Source organism: Panthera uncia, assembly GCF_023721935.1.
Source record: "Panthera uncia isolate 11264 chromosome B3 unlocalized genomic scaffold, Puncia_PCG_1.0 HiC_scaffold_1, whole genome shotgun sequence".
Lineage (NCBI taxonomy): Eukaryota > Metazoa > Chordata > Mammalia > Carnivora > Felidae > Panthera > Panthera uncia.
In genome coordinates, this window is record NW_026057582.1 from 28633583 (window position 1) to 28653558 (window position 19976).

A 19976-nucleotide genomic window follows, 5' to 3' on the forward strand; every position below is an offset into this window, starting at 1 on the left:
ATTCATTCCCATTTTACTGATGAGGAAACAGACTGATCACGTTAGGTGACTGTCTGAAGTTCCAGGCTCAGGAAACGGTGTTTGAGTCTCCTGATAATCTTTCCACAGTCTACACTGACTTCTCCGTTGATCATAGTTTGAAGATTTCTTGAGTAAAAGGAGTCAAGGGCTTTTGAGGTCTTTTCATTCAAGACCTTATTGGGTTGAAAGGAGGTATTCGATGCTGTAAAAATAAAATAAAACAAAACCCAACCTATGATCACATCAGAACCCTGCTGAAAAGCAGCAGTATTGAAGTCTTTACGAACTTTCCCAAGGAACTAAGGTTGAGTTTCTTACGTGGTCAATGTTTTGATGGTGACATCAGGGTGGGGGTGAGGGTGGAAGTGATGAGGTGGAGGGAATGAGCACTTCACATGCCTGAGTGCCTCTAACACTAAAGAATTGAATTATATGGTACTGTGGTGCTTAATAAAAGTGATTTCTGACCATTTTCTCAAAATAACAGTACAGGAAAAACCATTCTGCTTGATTGATTTACAAAACAGCTGAGAATGATGGAAGGTCCCCGTCAGAACTGAGTTATTAGCTAAAAAGCTTTGGCAGTTAGGTTTACAAAGTATCTCAATACTGACCCTCAACCAATGAGTAAGACTTAAACATTTTTTAATTTTGAAATAATCTCAGATTTTACAGAGAAACTCACACAAATGATACAAAGAATTTCTATGTACTCTGTACTTAGATTCTTCAGATAATCTCAGTACCATGATCACGATCAGGAAATTAACGTTGATGCAATGCCTCACAATCTACAGGCCTTATACAGATTCTTCCAGTAGTTACACCGATGTCTTCTTTCTAGTCCAGGATGCATCTAGGATCACACGTCGTATTTAGTTGTCATGTCCTCTTAACGCCCTTTAACCTGTAGTCATTAGTTCCATAGTCTTTCCTTATCTTTCATACCTTGATGCTTTTTGAAGACTACTGGGTAATCAATTTATAGAAGCCCTTCACTTCAGGTTTGTGTACTGTTTTCTAAGAGTTAACAGTCAGGTTCTGAATTCGGGTGAGAGTGCCACAGAAATGATGTTGCATCCTTCTCAGGGCCTCCTATCAGGGGGTATACGATTGATGTCTCCCACTATTGGTGATTCAGACCTTTGTCCTTTCAGCTCAGGTTCAGGATACCATGTTTGTGCACTTGGGATGCGAATACTTTCTTTCATATATACCTTTGTTTATTTAACAACCAGAGACCGAATAGCATCAGTACGCATACGACTGTTCAGCCCTGTGAAGGATAGGGTGAAATTAAACATGGGGCCAATGGAATTGGTGTCCGCTGGATTTTTGGCAATCTAGTTGGGCAGACTAGATATTTACAAGTAGTTAAAAATGTATAAGAGCATCATGGGGTGATATGTAATTATTTTTGCTGGGGACCACCGTGGTCAGGGAGATTTTCTTGGACGAAGTCATCCAGATCAACTAAGAGCTCCAGATTGGCTAGTGCTATTTACTGTGTTGGCAAGAATGTCTGTTGTCAGAGAGAATGGAGCTGGAGCTGAACAAAAGGCAAAGCTGGGGGTCGCCACCCAAACCATGTAAGATGGCGAAAATCATAATGCGAACATATGCTTCAGTATCGTTCTGTAGTATTTTGTTCATGCTACTAGTTTAGCGCTTATTATAACATGACTGTTTGTAGTCTTTCTCATCAAACAGATGATGTGTTCCTTGAGGGCAAAGATGATGTCATTCATGTCCCTCAGACAGTGCCTGACACCATTGTGCCATAATTATTTGTTGAAATAAACTGAGCACTGAACAATGCTTCTGAGCTGATTAGTGGAAGGATTTAGTGTCTCATTCCATACATAGGGGATGCTCAATAAATACTGTGGACAGAAATGTTAGAGAGGTCCTATCTGGACACAGCATCCATTGGTCAAGTCAGAGGGGGTAGAAGAGATCCAGGAGCCAGTAAAGGAGCGATGGGGGGTTAGGAGGAAGAATGAGGGTGTGAGGACCAGAGTCGGTGGGGTGGGAAGTTGAGGACATGTGGAGGGATGGAAAAGTAGCCTCCTTGAAGGGGATTGAGGTGCAGCGGGACATTTTCAATGGCCTGCAGTTGGCCCAGCCAGAGGAAATGAAGGAGAAAATGGATGTTAGGAGCACAAAGTTGGGAACCAACCAGCTATTTTCCAGGTGGCTTAAATGGAACAAAAGAAGAAAAGTGTGTGTGTGTGTGTGTGTGTGTGTGTGTGTGTGTGTGTGTTTTGGGGGGCCAAGGATGAAAATTTAAGGAAACTGGAGGGTCATGAAGGTATGATTATGAGACAGACTCAGTAGAAGAGTGGTAGGTGATATCTGACTGGAGGGGTCGGGGGCACTGGGAGAGGGACAGAAACACTCCTGGCAGGGAGTGAAAATTTGGGTGCCCAACAAGAATACACTTGGCAGGCATCTGTGGGGGCTCTGAAGGCCAACTAATTTTATCAGAGGAGCGAAGGGGCTAGAGGCAGGTGGGACAGCGAAGAGATGAGCACTAGTGATGAGGACTGGGTCTGGGAAAGGACACCAAGAAAGCACATCTGAGAGGTGAGACAGTGGAAGGGCATGGGATGGGATGGAGGGGAAGGAAATAGGAGAAGAGGTCAGGGGAGGGCTTGGTGGTGGGTAGAAATGAGGCTCTTCTCAGCCACCCCTTGAAAACATAAGTATACAGATAGTCTCAGTTTTGGAAGTGCTTCTATACCAGTCCTGTGCCCCTGACCAGTGAGTAAGGCCTTAGGTACTACAAAGAAAGATGGGGGATGGAGCCTTGGAGGAGGCTGAGCCACTCATTTGGTTTTGATGTTTGTTCCCTGCTGCCTTGGCCGTTTTTCCAGTTGGGCCCCTCCTTCCTTTCCTCTCTCCCTTGCCACCCAGCCCAATGTGACATGGGCACTGTTTAGGGGCACGCATCTCTGCCTTCAGGGACTGCTTCTGGGGTGAAATGTGATAATACTTGGTTTTATTGCTTCCTCCTTTGTGCAGACTACTCCATTCCAAAGCCTAAAATAACTTAGCAGATTTCATTTCAGCTAGAAGCCAAATCCATTCCTGGTTGGTACTCATCCTGGCTAAAGGACCCACCAGGATTGAACTGCCACCAGGTTCCAAGGCTGACAGTTGGGATCACTGGGCTAGTTGAGGACTGGAATGGATCTTTTGGCTTGGTTCTCTCCCTGAGTAATTCTGACACCCTGGAATCACTTGGGGTTGGAGGTGAGGGTGTGTGCGTGAAGCAGTGTCCTTTGGGCCTGAGACCAAATGGGGCATCGGTTGGGGTTTTTGTAATTGCCACTCGTCCTACACCATAGAACAACTCATTTCCACTTAGGTGACAGGCAGACAAATTGCATCGTAATGGTCCTTCTGGGGCATTTTAACAGTGAAAAGATTCAGCTTCCAAGTAGAGGAGAAAAAAATGATAGATTTTGCCAGCATCCGGTTTTGTCCACTACACCACCTAGGATTTGAAAATCCAGCTGTGTCCCCTCTGTTTCTTGTGTCAGTTGGTTGCCCAAGTGCAGCTGACCTGCCCTATTTCTGGCTGATCTCGTGCTGCTGATGCTTAGGGCACAGGAGACACGAGCCAGATTCTCCTTGCACATAGCCATGGTCTCATTAGCATGGCCATAGGTAGTATGTTCTCTTTCTTTCTTCTTTTGTTTTTCTGTTCAGTTCATTTCATTTCCACCACCCCCTTCATTTTAATCTTTCCTTTTTTTAGGTAGTTGTCCTGTGCTGTTGTTTTTTGTTTTATCTTTCGTTGCCTTTCCCTCTGCAGTCAACTCTATGACCTGGGGACTCCGGCATCCTTCAAGCAAGCCATTTCTGAAGAAGGTGAAAAGGAGCCACGTTGATTTGCGCCTCCTCCTCCTTGTCCTCCTCCTCCTCTTCCTCTTCCCTTGCCCGGCCCCCTCCTGCGCGTGTGTTTCAGCCAACACAGGAGCCTGGATTGTGGAAAAGCCTCCAGCGCAACTCAGCTCAGCTCAGCTCAGCTCAGAGAAGTCTTGGGAGTGGCCTAAGTGTGTGCAATAAGAAGATATTTTTTTTTTTCCTTTTTAAAATCCTTCATTGCATTTTCTTTAAGTGTCTCTGAGAAAGTACCCAGGTCAGACTGGAAGTGCTCTACCATAGAAATAACTGAACATGAACAAACTGACGGAAAAAAAAAAAGAGTTAACTATTTTATTTATTTCAATATTTAAAAGAAAAAAGTGCCGGCCTGGCACAGTATTTTTGTTTAAAGTACCTTCTACTTCAAAAGTTAAAAGCAATTTTGTGAAGACACGAAATCAAAAGAGTTACTTAATGTTAAATAAAGACTTCATATTAACGCTAAGGAAAAAGACCCCACATTTTTAATGAGAAAATAAAGATCAACTCTGCTCTCTCGGGCTTTTAAAAAAGCCATTCATGTATGTGCTTTAGGTATTTTTATTTCTGCCAGTTGGATGTGGTAAGTGAGGAGTGATTGGTTTTTTCTTCTTCAAAATTCTGTTGGAGGCATTGGTGATGTTACATGGTTATGTGTTAAGACGTGACAGAAATAAATTAGCCACAAAGGCTATCAGCAGTCTCTCCCTACTCCCCAGAAAACTCCCTCCCTCCCCCCATAGGCAAACCCCATTCATCTGGATGTCAAGAAACAGCTCGACTCCTGGTTGTCATGTCTGACGAGGCCTAGTTCAGAAAAGAATTCCATCTAGTGACTAACTGTATCTCTGCGAGTTCAACATTTTCAAACACAGACAGCTTTGTTTAAAATAATGCAGCGAAGAAAGAGGAAAAAAAAAAAAGACAACAAAATAAGCATCAGCTGAGATGATACTAATTTGGTCACCTAACAACTTCCAGAGGAGACTTCTACTGAGCAGGCTTTGGGGTGGCCTAAGGTTCTAGAGTGTCCCCAAGGGCAAGGAAGGCCAACCTGAATGATGGAAACCTCAAATTCAGCTGCTCGTGGGGGTAAAGGAGAAAGACACGTGTTCTAACATGTCCTTTTATGGTCGTGTGGGTAGAAGTGAACGTGCTGGCCTATGTAATTCAACACGGTGTCTGTGGCCTGGCGAAGGAGCTCGGTTGATCGGCAGGGCCACTCGATTCTATTCCAGGTCTTCTCCGTGTCCATGCTCTTGAGTGTCCCCCACTTGTAAGCAGAGTCCCAATAATGAATGCATAATCTAACGCTGGATGTTCTCATCAGCAAGAGTCCTTGAGTGCCAGTGTTACCGAAATGGTTCTTAGCCTGAGAATCTCTCTTTTGCCTTTGAAAGGGGAGACTGGATGGGCACAGACCTCCTGCTAGCCCTTTCAGCTTTCTCATTCAAGGCCAGTCCTGGGGTGGAGGGCGGGAGATCACCAAGAGTGTCTTTGTATCATTTTGTAGCCCTTTTCTGTGACGTTTTCTGATAGAAAGGGTCCCTTTTCAAAATGCTAATAATTATAATAATAACCCACTCTCCAACCAACTCCCACAAGTTACAATGTGTAGAATTGTGATAAAGCTTTGCATAATGTAGGGTTTGTATCAAATTTGTGTAAGTTTCTGTTAAATAAAAGTCTGTTTCCAATGCTCCCATAGCATCTCTGTAAATTTTACTTTACCAACCTCATCCTACTTGAGTTTGACTTTCATACCGTCTTGAAAGGATTCTGCCCACTTGCACGTTCAAGGTGTGTTGGACCTTTTCTGTTTTATTTAGCGAACGGTGCCCAGCGTTGGTGCCGGTATCTGCTCTCTGAGTCCATAGTTGCTGTCGCCCACCCACCATCACTGCAGCCATTGTCACCCTCTCCATGGAGAGCCTGTTTATGTGTATAGACTTGATATGCCTGTCCAATGTTGCCATTATCTCTATGCCAAGAATAGGTTGGCATAAGAATGTGAGATTTAGTGTGTGTTTGGAAAAATCTGGGGGTTAATATTTCCATTGCGTGAAAGGTGCTCTTAGTATAGCGTCCCCAAGTGGCCAGTTGGTACGGCTATAAACCAGACCCTCTGATAGGTTTCTTCTTGTGTATGGAAGTGAATACTGTTCTCATATGGGTGCCCTAGGTCAGGTGGAACCAGACTGGCCTTTCAGGCCATGTCTTGCCCTCTGAGCGTTGTCACACTGTGATATTTATTACGGACTTATAAGTTTCCCTAACAGTAAAAAGCAACCGTCCCCCCCACCCTCCGCCAATATACCCTCCTTAAGCTTTTGTTTTCTTTTTGTTGTGGTAAAATATGCATTACATAAAATTTACCATTTTAGCTGGCAGTGGCATTGAGTGCATTCACATTGTTGCACAGCCCACCTCCATCCGCTCCAGAACTTTTTCATCTCCTGTTGAAACTCTGTCGCCATTAAAGAGAACTCCTCATGCTCTCCTCCTCTTAGCCCCGGGCAACCACTATTCTACTTTGTCTTTATGAATTTGGCTACTGGCGATACCTCAGATGAGTGGAATCTTATAGTGTTTGTCCTTTTGTGACTGCCTTATTTCTCTCTGCATACTGTCTTCAAGGTGTGTCTCTATTGTAGCAGGTGTCAGAATTTCATTCCTTTTGAAGGCTGAGTGATATTCCCTGGTGTGCACATACCACATTTTGTTTATCCATGCATCTGTTGATAGACACTTGGTGTAAATAGGAAGTTTTGCACATTTATTAAGTATCACCCACTTCCTGAAGTGACTTAAATTTGAGACACTGGATCCAATTCAGAGGTCACCAAGGGGATTAAATATCTTCTCAGGAGGGAAATGATTGCACCCGAAATCTCCCTTCTAATTTACGCCCTCCAAAAGGGTGCCTTGATTCTGATGGGCAAACATTCTCTCCGTAAGCTGTGTCTTACCTTATGACATACCTACCTCTTTGTAGGTATTGTCTTTTGGCTGCTTGTAGGGATAAGTTGTCTAGCATACGGATGTAGTATCAGTATAAATTAACTAAGGGATGGAGGAGACCCAGCAGAATCAAATGTCTTTACTGGTAGCTCATGAGGGAAGGGACTGCCTTTTTCAAATGACAGTGAATTGTTGGCAAAGCATGCATGTGCTTGATGTCTTTAGATGGTCACTGATCAAGAGGGAGGGGAAAAATATACATGTGAACCAAAGAATGACAAAGAGAAAAATCACTTTCCTCATCCGTTTGGAAACATATCAGTTCATATAAAAGGTTAGCTCTGGCGTCAAACTTGAGATGCCTACGGAGCAGGTATCTTTAATGAGTGACGATTAACAGTGCCAGGGGGAGGAGGCAGCCCTTGATGCTCAGCCTTGGGACACAGGGAGACACCAGGGAGTCGTAGGAAGTGTATAGAGCCAGACAGCATCTGTGCTCTGAGTGGGACAGCCACTACCAGCTCAGGCGGTGCTGCTTGAGGGCGTAGGGTTCTCAGGTGCCCAGGTTTTTCAAGACGGACCAAAACTTCAAAAATTTTGGTGAGATCTCCCCAAAATGTTGGTCATAAATTGAAAACACTGAAAATCAATTTTGTGTGGACAAAACTAAATGTGAGTGTGTGCCAGATACCCTTTGACGACTTTGGGACAGCCTTCCCTAAGGGCTCCAGTCTGGGTAAGGTTGAAGGATGAAATGCCTTGACCAAATTCCTTCACTTCCTCCATGGATGTGTCTAATGGTAATCTGACTTAGAATTGTTATGTGCTGGGGATGGGTCCCTGGGTTGGTCTCTGGATGGAGCTAGGTCGTTATTGAGCACATTAGGGATTCAGGATGCAGTTTAGTACAAGACGTTCCCCCATCCAGTCCCCTTCCCTCTGCACGTAAATGAAAGAGCATCTCTCTAAAACCCTGGGCGGGGCTATACAGTTTAAAGTTATGGTTTTTTTGTTCTCTATTTTTCTTGTACTTTGTTCTTATTGCTGACCAGTCATCTATTATATCACATTCCTTTTACCCGTCTTGTCTTTTCTAAGATTTCTAAATTATTCCATGTGACAAGAACTCAATTCAAGTTTTATTGTCTTCCCCAAAGAGCAAATTTAGAAATTCCTTTGATTAAAAAAAGTATATATGTATGTATATTTAAAAAGTATATAAATAAATATATATGTTACAAAGTGTTCTCTGAAATGAGATGCACAGAAGATTAGAAGATGTAAAATACTTAAAATAAATCTAAATAAAAATTCTGGAGGGATATGCATATTTATATTATATTTTATATATAAAATTTTATATTTTATATGAAGATATATATGTCACTCCAGAATCTTTGTTATTTAAATTTGTCTTAAGTATTTCACATCTTAGATGCATCTGCACAGAATTCATGCAAAGTACATGTAAAAGGTAGTCTTTTGGGTCAGGGTTGTTTTCTTGCTTTATTTTCTTTGGTTCAGGTGAGGAGAAGGCTATTCTGAATAAGCAATTTGTTTTCCTTCTGTCTTATAATGGGGACTCTGTAAACTTTTCCTGTAAAGGTCCAGATAGTAAATATTTCAGGCTTTGCAGGCCAGACATCCGTTGCGACTATTCAGCTCTGGGGTTGTAGCATGAAAGTAGCCACAGACAATATATAAATGAGTGGGCATGATCATATTCCTATAAAACTTTATTTACAGAAATAGGCAGCTAGCTGGCCAGATTTGGCCCAGGGGCCAGAGTTCGCTGATCCTGAATTAGAAATACAGAGTATTATACTGTTACAGTGGGGAGTGCTGGTAGTGATACTTAAGACCTTTATAAGTGGCAGGACTAAGAGAAGAATTTCACATCACCAGGTGAAGGGCAAGAAGTACATTTCATGGTTAGTAATGAAAGCCATATTGAGGCCTACATGGATAAGTGTTTTGATCCAAAAAATTCCACCACAAGGTGTTAGAAAGCTATTAGGTTTTCTCGTTTGGGTGCCAGGTCCAAACTACAATAGTACAGTGCTTACCGAAAGTACCTATAAATAATCCAGCCAGTCGACATGGTAGCCATACATAATGGTGACTCTTGGAGGCATAATGACTAACATCATTCATCTCTACCAACTTAAATATGAAAAAAGACCAACTTTAAAATAGTTGAGTCCATGCAAATGGCTCCTGTGGGCTAAGTGAACATCGACTATAGTTTCTGTGGGAGATAAATGCTAAAGGACATTTAGCAGAGCCCAGTTTGGGAGGTGTGGGGTTGTTGCAGTTAAAGAAATGGTCTCTTTCTGATTCCCCAATGGCTGTGGCTCCCTGAAATTGTTAGTTATGAGGCATTGAGGATGTTGCTGAGGTGCATTTCATCCTGAGAGCCCAGTTGTTTGTGGTCATATTCAGAATTAGAACACTGAGTCTCCAACTCAGTATCTCACATCCTAAAAGAACTGACAAATGATTGTCTTCCTTAGATGGTAATGAAGATTCCTGATACCAGACCTACTACTGAATTAAAATCCTCTTACAAGTTGAGTATGGGATGAACCTGACAGGTAGCCCGTGAGCTGGTCATGCTAGGTGGCAGCTGCCTTGCCAAACTCATCAAAGAGATGCTCTTTAGCCGTTGTGAGAGGCCATTGCATTGCTTTGAGAGAATGAGTAACTTTTCAGATCTCAGGGTGTGTTTTACTGGTGCCTATTGCTAAGTTCCCTGAGTTACTTCCTAGTTTTCTTAACAGGGTGAGGGGGTGAGATCAATATGTTGTATGTCAGCTCTGTTTGCTCCAAGCTCCACCCCGTGATCGTAACTGAAGTCACCCAGTTGTCAGCTTTTCGGCATTGACTAGAAGGAGAAAGATTCTAGTTAGAAAACCCTATGTTTTGTATTCTGCATGAATATGGTGTTAGAAGCACAATCCCTTGGTTACCTGGTCTTTCCTTATACCAGAATAGGAAATGCTTTGGTGTGAGGTGGTTAACAGTGGGGATCAATGGTTTTGTACCCACCTGACTGATATAATTATGGTGACTGTGCTATTAGTGATCACCTGGCAAGACACAATCATAGCTGAGATGGATCTGGAAGCCGTAGTGGAACACTAGCTGAAGGAGCAGCGTGCTGTTTATTTTTAAGTTAGCACGATGCCAAGCTGGGTTATATTGGGTATAACGTGCAAGGGCTGGAAAGCATTTCTTCACCTCTATTTAATATTTGACACCACTGTGTTTGAAATAGCTGAAAATAACTGGAAAACCCAAAAAGTACAGAGAAGAATATTAGCAATAATGAAAAGGATGAACAATAATAAGCCCTGTAAGAAAGGGCAAAGGATTTGGGGTTAACTTGGGCAAGAGAATTGGGGTCACTTAATAACTGTCATATGCATCATTGAGAAAAAGACACTGATCTTTTTGGCTTCTAGAGAAGACGGGAGAAGTTGGGGCTTGGAACAGACTGACAAATAGTTCTTTTGACAGCAAGAATTTTTGACTCTTGAGGCTGATGTGACCTCACTGATAGCCAAATACTTCTGTGCGGAGTTAGGGGCATGGGCTAGATGACCTCTCAGGGTCTCATCAAGCTTGGCAATGCTTTGAATTGCAGCTGGGTAACCTGAAAGAGTTAGTGCCTAACTCACCACCAGGGAGTGGGGAGGCGTGGCGAGAATTGGTCTTATGGACGCGTGTTGTGATCATTAACCAAAATTACACTTCTAGGCTTGTTCCTATTCATACTGAAGCAATGCCCCAAGGCCTTATGGGGACTTCCATTGTTTGGGTAATGTGAGACGCCAGCTGGAAAGTGAATGCAAGAGACATTTTCCTCCAGAGAATTGTCAAAAATGTGAAAGACGAACAGTGAGAAGCAACTGGAAAGGACAGTAAGGCCAAAACGCCACGAGGGAAAATGGTTCTGCTGAAAACTCCAAGTTCCTTTATGGTTCTCATCTCCTTGGATTTCACCATGTCCAACATCATCCTTGGTGCATGGATTTCGTACTTGCTCATAGGACCCGGATATTATTCTTAACTTGATTTTGGTTGAACAGCCTCACTAATATTCATGGTTGTCTACTCCCCTCTCCCCAACTCAGTAGGTAGGGGAAGGAAGGTTTTATTAAAAGACAAAGTTAATTTTATATTTATATGTATAAAACAAAAATTCTGCTTGGGAAAACCTGTGGTCAGGATTCTTTCCACGTAACTTAGAAAAAAACCTATAGTTTTGCTCTGTGTTTGATTTAAAGATGTAGGAAGGATTGTACTGTATTTGTAGTATGTGAAGTCAACTTTCTGAGGACGTGAAATGTAAAAGAGGTTGGGAATGGAGAGAGCTTGTGTAAGAAGGGGTGAAGGAATGGTGTGATGAGTTGCTAGCATGAATGCTTATGCTAAAATTTCTCCTTGACTTGAGTTATGGGTTCAAAGAGACTGGCAGTTTGTAATTTTGAAAAGTTTTTTAGTTAAAATAGATTGTTTTCCCTCTGTAGACATCAACCTTTTGTCCATAATTGAAAAAATAGATCAATATGTTTTGACCACATACTGGTGTTTTGTATAATGACCCTCCAGTTATTGGTTTGCTTTATGCTTCTGATCAATTAATCAAACTTTTATTGAATGTCTTCCATGTTGCAGTACTGTGTTAGGTTTTGCAGGGCATAAAAGACAAACAAAGGGGAATTGAAACAAACTTTTGGGGACACTTTCTTTTCTTTTTTTTTATCACGTTTATTTTTGAAGAAGAGAGAGAGTGTGCATAAGCGGGGGAGGGGCATAGAGAGGGGGACAGAGGGTCCACAGCAGGCTCTGTGCTGACAGCAGCGAGCCTGATGTGGGGCTTGAACTTGTGAACTGTGAGACTGTGACCTGAGTTGAACTTGGATGCTCAACCAGTTGAGCCACCCAGGTGCCCCTTGGGGATACTTTCTATGTGCTAGTCACTGATAGGCTTCTTATAGATGTTAGCTTGTGAAGGCTGTATACCCACCTTCTCAGGTTCAGATTACCATTCCTGTTTCACAGACATGGAAATTGAGGCTCAGGGAGATTGAGTTGACAATGGTAGTAGTCATAGCTGGTAATGTCTGAGTTTTCCAATCGAAGATTGTTTTGCTCAGACCCTCTCCACTGTGGAAGTCCTCTTTTCTGTTCATAAAGAGGGGAGACAGGTGGTTAGCATATTATTCAAGACAAGACCGTTTATAATTAGGTGCCAAGTTGGTACAAAATGTGGGTGCCACCCGGGCTGAGCGAAGGGAGTTTCCAGCTCAGGTTGGAATAGCGAGGGGGGTCTGCAATGAATGGAGAGCGCAGTTGGGCTGCAGTTGGGGTGAGCAAAGAGAAGACAGGCCACCGAGAGTGGGAAATACCTGAACAAAAGCTCTGAGGTGTGAGCAGCACAGTGGGGCTGCAGGCACAGTGAGATGAACCTGAATGGAGTGGGGGAAGATCCCAGGCTGTGGAGAGAAGTCAGAGGATGCAAACAGCATTCACCATCATGGTGGGGCCTGATCAACAATGCAGGAAATAGGAACAGGAGGAAGCCAGTGCATCTTGGGCCCTTGAGCAGGATGAATATAATGTTTAGGACGGCTGTGTGAGGGCAGCCCAGCTGCCCGTGAAGAAGTTTGGGTTTATATACTCTTCCCTACCAGGCCGCCTCGGACTGTGTCATGACTGTGGGATCCTAGCCCCTGTGAGGGAAAAAAGAGTGGTCAGGATTCCTTCTAAATGACTTGTGACAGAACCCCGGTGTATCCTGTCTTCTGTGTGATGCGTGTCCAAATGATGAAGTGTTCACCTCGCTAAGTGTCACATGATTCTGTGGGTCTGTTCCACCAAGGATTATTCTGAAACCAGAGAAAGTGCTCTTCTACCCCTTCCTGGTTTGTAACACCGTTGGAGAGGAGTATGGGATATCCTGAGAGGCCGGTTGGCCCCAGAGAGCTTTGTATCTAAGAGATCGATTGAAATTTGGGATCAAATCTCTGATTGTCCTTTTAGTCGAGTTGGAGAGAGAGTTTATTTGAAAAAGTGTCCTTTAGATCTATAGGTCACTGAACGTGGTTGAGGAGAGTTGAGGAAAGAAGGCTCCGATTCTGGCCATTGCCTTTGTTTGGGTGCGGAAGCACCTTCTGGCACCATTGCCTGTCTGCCCTTAGCCGCTTTACCTGTGGGGGTATCAAGAAGTCCTAAGATCGCAATTCCTGGGACCTCGCTTTCCCTTCTACCTCCTGTGCTCATGTCTCCCCACTTCATCTTGTCGGTGGGTTCTTTCCTGGCCCTCGGGACTGAAAGACGTGCGGCGGTGTGTGAGGAACATGGATTGTGAGTCCAAAGAGTGGGGCCGTCTCTGGGTGGCCAAGAATGGTTGGCACTTCCTGATGTGCTAAATAACAGCCACATTTTCAAGGTAATCTTCCCAGCAGCCTTGTCAGGGGCTACTGTCCCACTTAGCAGATGAGCGGGCCAAAACTCAGAAGGGTTGTGACTTGGTCAAAGCTACACGGAAGTGGCGGGACCGGGACTAGACTCTAGATCTTTAGTGTGTTTGCCTTTGCTTATTATTTGCCTGTAACGCTCAGTGGCACTTGTCTTGGCTTAGGCATGCCCAGACGTGGCAGAGCCCTGGACTGAAAAGGTCATCTGACAGCACAGAATTGAAACCCACAATAGAGTAATATCCATCTTCGCTCTGAGAAAAGCAAAAACAATAGGATGCCAGCTTCTAGATCCACCCCTCTTTCCCCCTGCTACCTCCCCACTCCACCCCCGCTGACATTTATGCAGCACCTGGGCCTCATACAGCACTGTCTCACCAAACCCTTTCAAAATCTCTCTTTCCTTCATCTGCCTTTACACCGTAATGTTGATGCAAATCTGGTTCAGCCAACGCACTGGGGCTGAGTGTTAATTGCTTCCCGCGCAATGTTCGGTGTCTGGTTCATGCATCCACCTAGATCACCTACATACTAGCTTGAAATTTAACTGTGTGCCCTGCAGAAAGCACCCCAGGCCTGCCTCTAACGGCACATTAGGTCTATCACAGGCAGCCCTCAGAGTTGATTTTGCCCTACAGAGGTTGAGAAGGTTGGCTTCAAAAAAGAAGTCCCTGCCTGGTGATTGGCGCAGAGCGAGATCTTCTGAGACAGCAACTTGCCCTTCCTGCTCCCTCTCCATTAATTCCAGGAAACTCTGCAGCTCACTCTCCCCTGCCCCCATCCTCTGGTCTCTCTGCTGTGCTAATCACAGCTCATTTCTGCTGCATGCCTCATTTGGGGGAAGAGCACTCTAGGGCTCCCGAAATGTGAAGAGGGAAATTAAGGACGGTTGGTCAAATGAGTCAGTCCATTGCCACTGGGACAGCCATCCTCCTCCCCGGGAGGGCCCTGTGCCTCTTTCCAGGGCTTACGGGGAGGGTGTTTACTCTTGGGCTTTTCCTGTGGACCAGATGGGGTTTTGTATTCTAAGGGACAGAAGGAGAATGAGGTTCATTGAGGAGCTACACGCCATCATGGGTCCTCTGATCTCATCACCTCCTCTAACAATCCTGGGATGTTGGGCCCATTTTGGAGCTGGGGGAATGAGGAGGACAGATGTCGGGTAGTGACCTGCCCGAAACCAGGCAGATGTACATGTCTGTTTGACTTCAACGGCCGGTGCACGTTCATTCCTTTCTAACCATTGTCCAGGGAAGACGGCCCTTCTGAATTCTCCCTCTCATTTCTCAAACCAAGGGCTCTGGGCTTCTGCTCCTTCTTGTTTCCTCTCCCCCAACCTCCTCTGTGACACTTTACTTTTTCTGTAGTAGCAAGCGTCCTGCCGGCTCTGGGGAGAATCCATCGTGGCCATGAGTCCTGTTACCCACTGGCTGGTCAGCACTGTGGATTTAGCCAGTATGCTAATGAATCTAGGTTTCCCAGAAAGGGCTGATTGGGTCATTGCAAAGAGCCAGCTGTCCTGGCCAGGCTCCCCCATGCCAGGAAGCTCTGCAGGACCACTTAGGTGGCTGTGGGCCTGTCAGGAGGGGAGCAAAGAGCTCCATCTCAATCCCAGGCAGGGGACTAGTCCTTTCTCTGTACTTCTTTCCTTCCCATTACCTCATTTTAAGGCCTCAGGCGTCATTTGGTTGATCTGCTTCAAAAGAGATTCATTCTCCATCTTTGTAAATAAGGGATTCAACTTGATATTAGTCAGATGAACTCCAAAGTTTCAGGATGCCATGTTGGTGAGAATGCAACATTAAAAACCAAACCTGTTTTCCTGCCTTATTCCTATTGTCCAGAGGAATGTTTCTTAGAAGCGTCCTTTTTCTGTGAAAGCCTGTAGAGCTCTCCCTTCTGGAAACTTCTCCTTCCCAGGAGGCTGTGGGAAAGGGAGCTGGATGCGGAATGGACAGTACCCATGAATACTTTGGCCCCAGGGTTTTGATGTGCATTCATCCTTCCGGAAGGCAGGGTCAGGGAGGAGTCAGCTGGCGAGGCCCCAGGGGTTTTGCTGTGGTAGCTGAACAGGAGCAGGCAGGGGCAGCTCAGGAGCAGGACGCCACGATTCCAGACCACCTGAGTTACACTCCCAGGAGCCAGTCCATGCTGTGGAAGGACTTAGGAGACGTGGGGCAACATTCTAGCCTTGCTGCCTCCTTGCCCTGTGGCCCTGGGCCAGTCACTTCACCTTTGGAGGGCTCAGTTTCCTCAGGTGTTTAAAGAAGGGGTTGGACCAGGTGTTCCAAGGCTCACTCTGTGCTGACAGAAGCTCTGGTAGACCGAGTGAGGAACCCGTGATCGAGTTAACTTGTCTGAGAAAGTGCTCTGCATTTTAACTGCGGCTTTTTGGAAGTCAAGTTTTTAAGCCACGAGGGTCACTTCAGTGGTGGAAGTTTCAGGCACCGTTCCAGGGGTTTGTGGAAGGGAGATGGCAGTTTATATCTTACCCTGCCCCCCATCACTGATCATGTCATGAAGCAGAGGCCTCTTCTGTCCACTCTGCCCACCCACGCCTGCGAATCTCTGCCTCATCCACCTCTTCCCCTGCTTGCAGAGGCAGATGGAGAAAGCTGGGTTGGGGCGAGACTGGGCATCTTCTGTGTGGTTCTGGGGCACTTGTGGGGTGCATGCTTGCAGAGAGGCGTTGATGTCGCCCAGCTCTGGCCTTCCAGAGGTCAGGCTCTGTCCCACAGGAGGCTGTGTTGGGCCTGAGTGCCACCCTGTCCTCGGCTATTGAGTGCAGAGAAGAGGCCTCAGAGTGGATCCAATAGAGGAGGAAACAGACACCCAAGAGTCATTGCCAAGATTTCAGTGCTCCCTGGGGGCCGTGCAGGCCTGAGGCTCTGGACTTCCACTCGAGTGCTCTCTTCTTCGGGCCTCCTCCTGTAACTACACTGCCTCTGCCCAGGCTCTGTTCTCCCCCTTTTAGTTTTAGGGAGCTAATTAACTTCTTTGCCTCTAAGCTCTTCCAGTTGCTCACCTTTAACTCTGTGAGGCCGGGGTTTGGAGGTGGCCTTGACCTGATTTTGCCCTGGGGTAATTCAGGAATGCTTTTAATCCAGGACCCTGGATTAAAAGCTGTGGGGGCTGGGATGACAGATTCACCTGGAGTGTGGACAGGGGACAGGGGTCGTGGAGAGGAAGCAGGACCTTAGCGCAGGAGGGCAGCCCTCTGACTTGGGAAGCCACTGGATGGCCAGAGGCCCAGTGCTCCGTGAGAGTGGCCCACCAGCCCCTCAGTCTCCTTGGGTCAGGAGAAGGGTCCTTCTCCAGGTCTGTCTCCTGCGGCTGAGTGGTGTGGTATTTGCCTGAATGGGTGTTGGGATAAGATATGCCAGTGCATCTTTCCTCTGCCAACCCTTTGCTAGGACGTCTTGAGTCGATGACTTCCCTACTCTGAAAATGGGGACAGTGACACCTGGGTCACAGGTTGTTTCAAGCACTGAATGAGAACATGTGTTCAAAGCATCTAGCACTCAGGAAGCACCTTGATAAGTGGGAACTGTTATTAGTAATAGTGCTAAATACTCTTTAGGGCGGACTCAGAGAATTGAGTTTCTACATCTTGTTAAGAATTCAGCCAGAATTCTAGCTGTGTCTCCTGAATAAGGAAGAACTCAAATCTTTTTTCTGGGTTCTTATTTTCATTCTCTTACCCATTCCTTCCTTTGTCTTCTGCGTCTTTCTTTGTCTCCCCCACTCCTCTCCACCCCGTGTCCTTCCCCCCAGATTTACCAATTCTTCCTCTTCTCGCTTTATCTCTCCTCTCTGTTCTCATGATTCTGGAACTTGTGAGGATCTCTTTTCTTTACTTATTCGTGATTCAAAATGCATCCCAGGAGTTCTGAAAGTTGGTGCTTTCTGTTTTTCTTCTTGCTGTGAGTTGAACCTCCCAGCTCCATGAAGATAATACATCTCCAAATGCAGGCTCCCCTGCTGGCTTCCGGGTCCCCACCACCCCTCGAGATAGGGATTCACTACCTTGGATCTTTTTTACTTTTAGTCTTTGAGTTCCCAACCACCATGGCAGGTGAATGTATGGGTCCGGAACTCAGGGGATGGGTCTGTGCTGGAGGGATCAGTTTGGAAGTTTCAAGTGTATGGATGACATGTGGGGGAAGTGAGTCTAACCAGATAGAAAGAAGAGTCTGGAATCAGAGAGAAGTGAAGATTCCAGCAAAGGAGACTGAGAAGGGACAGCTGGGCATGTGGGAGGAGGACAGGAGACTACAGAAAGGGGATGGAAGGCAATGCCCTTTCAAGGAGTTGGGCTGAAAAGAGGAGCAGAAATTGGGTCATTGATGGAGGAGATAATCAAGAAGGGTCTCTTTGAAAAATGGGAGCTCTTACAGTGTATTTGTATGCCAGCAGAACTGTTGACTAGAGAGAGAAATTGATGCCAGAGGAATTAATAGCAGGAACAGAGTTCTCAGGGAAGAGTGAGAGGTTTGGGATCTGGGTACAAGTAGGCGATTGGCCTTGGGTAGGAGCCGGGAGAGTTTGTTTCCAGTATAGGAGGGTGACAAGCATAGGGGCGCAGGTGCAGAGGGCTGGGGGGATTTGCATGGAGAAAATGAAATAGTTTTATTCTGACCACTAATGTGTGTTCTTAACTAAATAAGGAGAGTGGGAGGAGGTGAATAAGCTATGGGGGATTGGAGAAAATGGAGAGGTGTGGGAGAGGGGTTTGATCAGCAAAATATAGGGTACTACTAAGATTTGTGGTCACCATTTCAATGGAGGCTGATCAGCACAGTGGCTTTGGGTACAGGCACAGACTAGGAGAGGGTTGGGCTTAACTGGAGTTGAGGTGAGTAGGACAGAGAGGAAGGGGTCAGCAGATAATATGCAGAGGTGTGATTCCAAGAATGGATGTGGAGTCTATGGATATGGGTGCGTGAGAGGTAATACAGAAAGAGTGGTATGTGTTAAGGAGTAGTGGTTGGAGCTTCCAATGAGATTAAAGAATTACTGATGGACCCAGTAAGTCGGAGCCAACCTGGCTATGACTAACTGCCCCCTTTGGATTTGGGCTCAGGTGTTTTCCTCTTAAAATAGTTAAAAGACACAAAAACAGAAAATGGTGGAAAGCGATGCTTATTCTGGGGCTAATTCATTCATCATTGAAAGAGTGCACTTTAATTAGGCTTCAAAGATACTCAGTGGCTCATAACAACACAATGGAAATGATGCCTTAACTCTTTCCTGCCCCCGCCAGATCAGTCCCACTAACACTGGGGTGGGCATTTGTGTTTGTTCTTATTGATACAAGGGAAATATTCTAAGTGCTTTGTTGTCCAAAAAGGCCTTATCTTGGAAAGAGAGCATATGTTGCCTGTCTGAGGCCCCTGAGAGGAAGTGAGGGCCTCCTGTTTATGCATGGGACCCACAGGTCTCTGGCAAACAGAACTGCTATCAGGAAGATGTAGCTTATGTCTGGACACTGGCCAATATGAATTGATGTCTTTTGCATCCAACAATCACAGGACTGTCTGAAACACTTAAGAGTATGTCGACAGTAGGCTGAGGTTGAGAGGAATATGGAATTTCTGGGAATGAGAATAGAGGCTGTTGGTTGGTGCCAAAACAAAGCAGAAGAGTGGCAAAACCTTGCTTTTTCCTTTTTTTGAAAAAGTGTTTTCCAGTTTAACAAAGCAGTAACACACACCGTGTCAGCAGGATCCTCACAATAGAAGGATGAGGTGGGCAGGAAATGTTCTGGAGTCTCATTTGACCAAGGCAGACTCAGAGCAGCTGGTGGACTTGCCCGTGGTCTCGAATGCCTACATGGTGGCATAGCTTGCTGATATGCAGGAGCCTCGAGGAGAGTCTAGGAGGCAGGGGGTCCCCAAGTGTGGCTCAAGGATCCCTGCCCCTGTCAGGATCTGCATCACCCCTAATGGCGCTCCTAATGGGCTCTAAAGTTCAGGATCACCAGAATGGCATTGCTGTGGAGTGGAGAAATGGGAAGACCAGAGCCTGATATTTCCTCTCTGAGGTCCTTGTTCTCCAAAGGAAAAGAAGAGCCTCCCTCTTGAGGCAAGGAGAGTGAAAAAGGTGGCTGCTTGGGAAGTGCGGTGAAGGGAGAGAATAGAGAAGGGGTTGGGAGATTAGGTAGAGTACGCGGCAGTAGGCAGGAACCGGAACAAAGGAACCTGATTTGATTAGCCCATGTGGGCCTTCAGCCACAAAGCAACATTAGACTTGCCATACCTGTTCCAGCCTTGGGGCTCTGCCTCTGACTGTGGCTGTGAGGGCCTGCCATGGGAGGTCATGGGCATCTTTCCTGATGTCACTCAAAGGTGGAATAATGTGGGTGCCGAGAGCTTGCTCTGGCTATTGTCTGGCAGTTGCCCCAGCCTCTTGGCACTTTGGTTTCCTTGTCTGCATGGGTCTTTACTGAAGTGGGGCTGGCCTTGAAGGATGAATGGAAGTTCTAAGGGTAGGCAAAAGGTGGAGGTGGTATTTCGTTGATTCTTTTTTTTTTTTTAAAATTTTTTTTTTTTCAACGTTTTTTATTTATTTTTGGGACAGAGAGAGACAGAGCATGAA

The 19976-nt window shown here is 45.5% G+C and overlaps 1 protein-coding gene across 4 annotated transcripts in view; it reads left to right on the forward strand.

Annotated features, from left to right (window-relative positions):
* DPF3 (double PHD fingers 3) overlaps positions 1-19976 on the forward strand; it is a 256781-nt gene that overhangs the window by 208292 nt on the left and 28513 nt on the right. Inside the window, exon 10 of one of the 4 annotated variants that reach the window (XR_007453668.1) lies at positions 3842-5655. The exons of the other annotated variants lie outside the window; for them this stretch is intronic. The gene's annotated coding sequence lies outside the window, so the exon portion shown is untranslated. Of the gene's footprint in view, positions 1-3841; positions 5656-19976 lie in introns of those variants that run through there. 4 annotated transcript variants of the gene reach the window in all.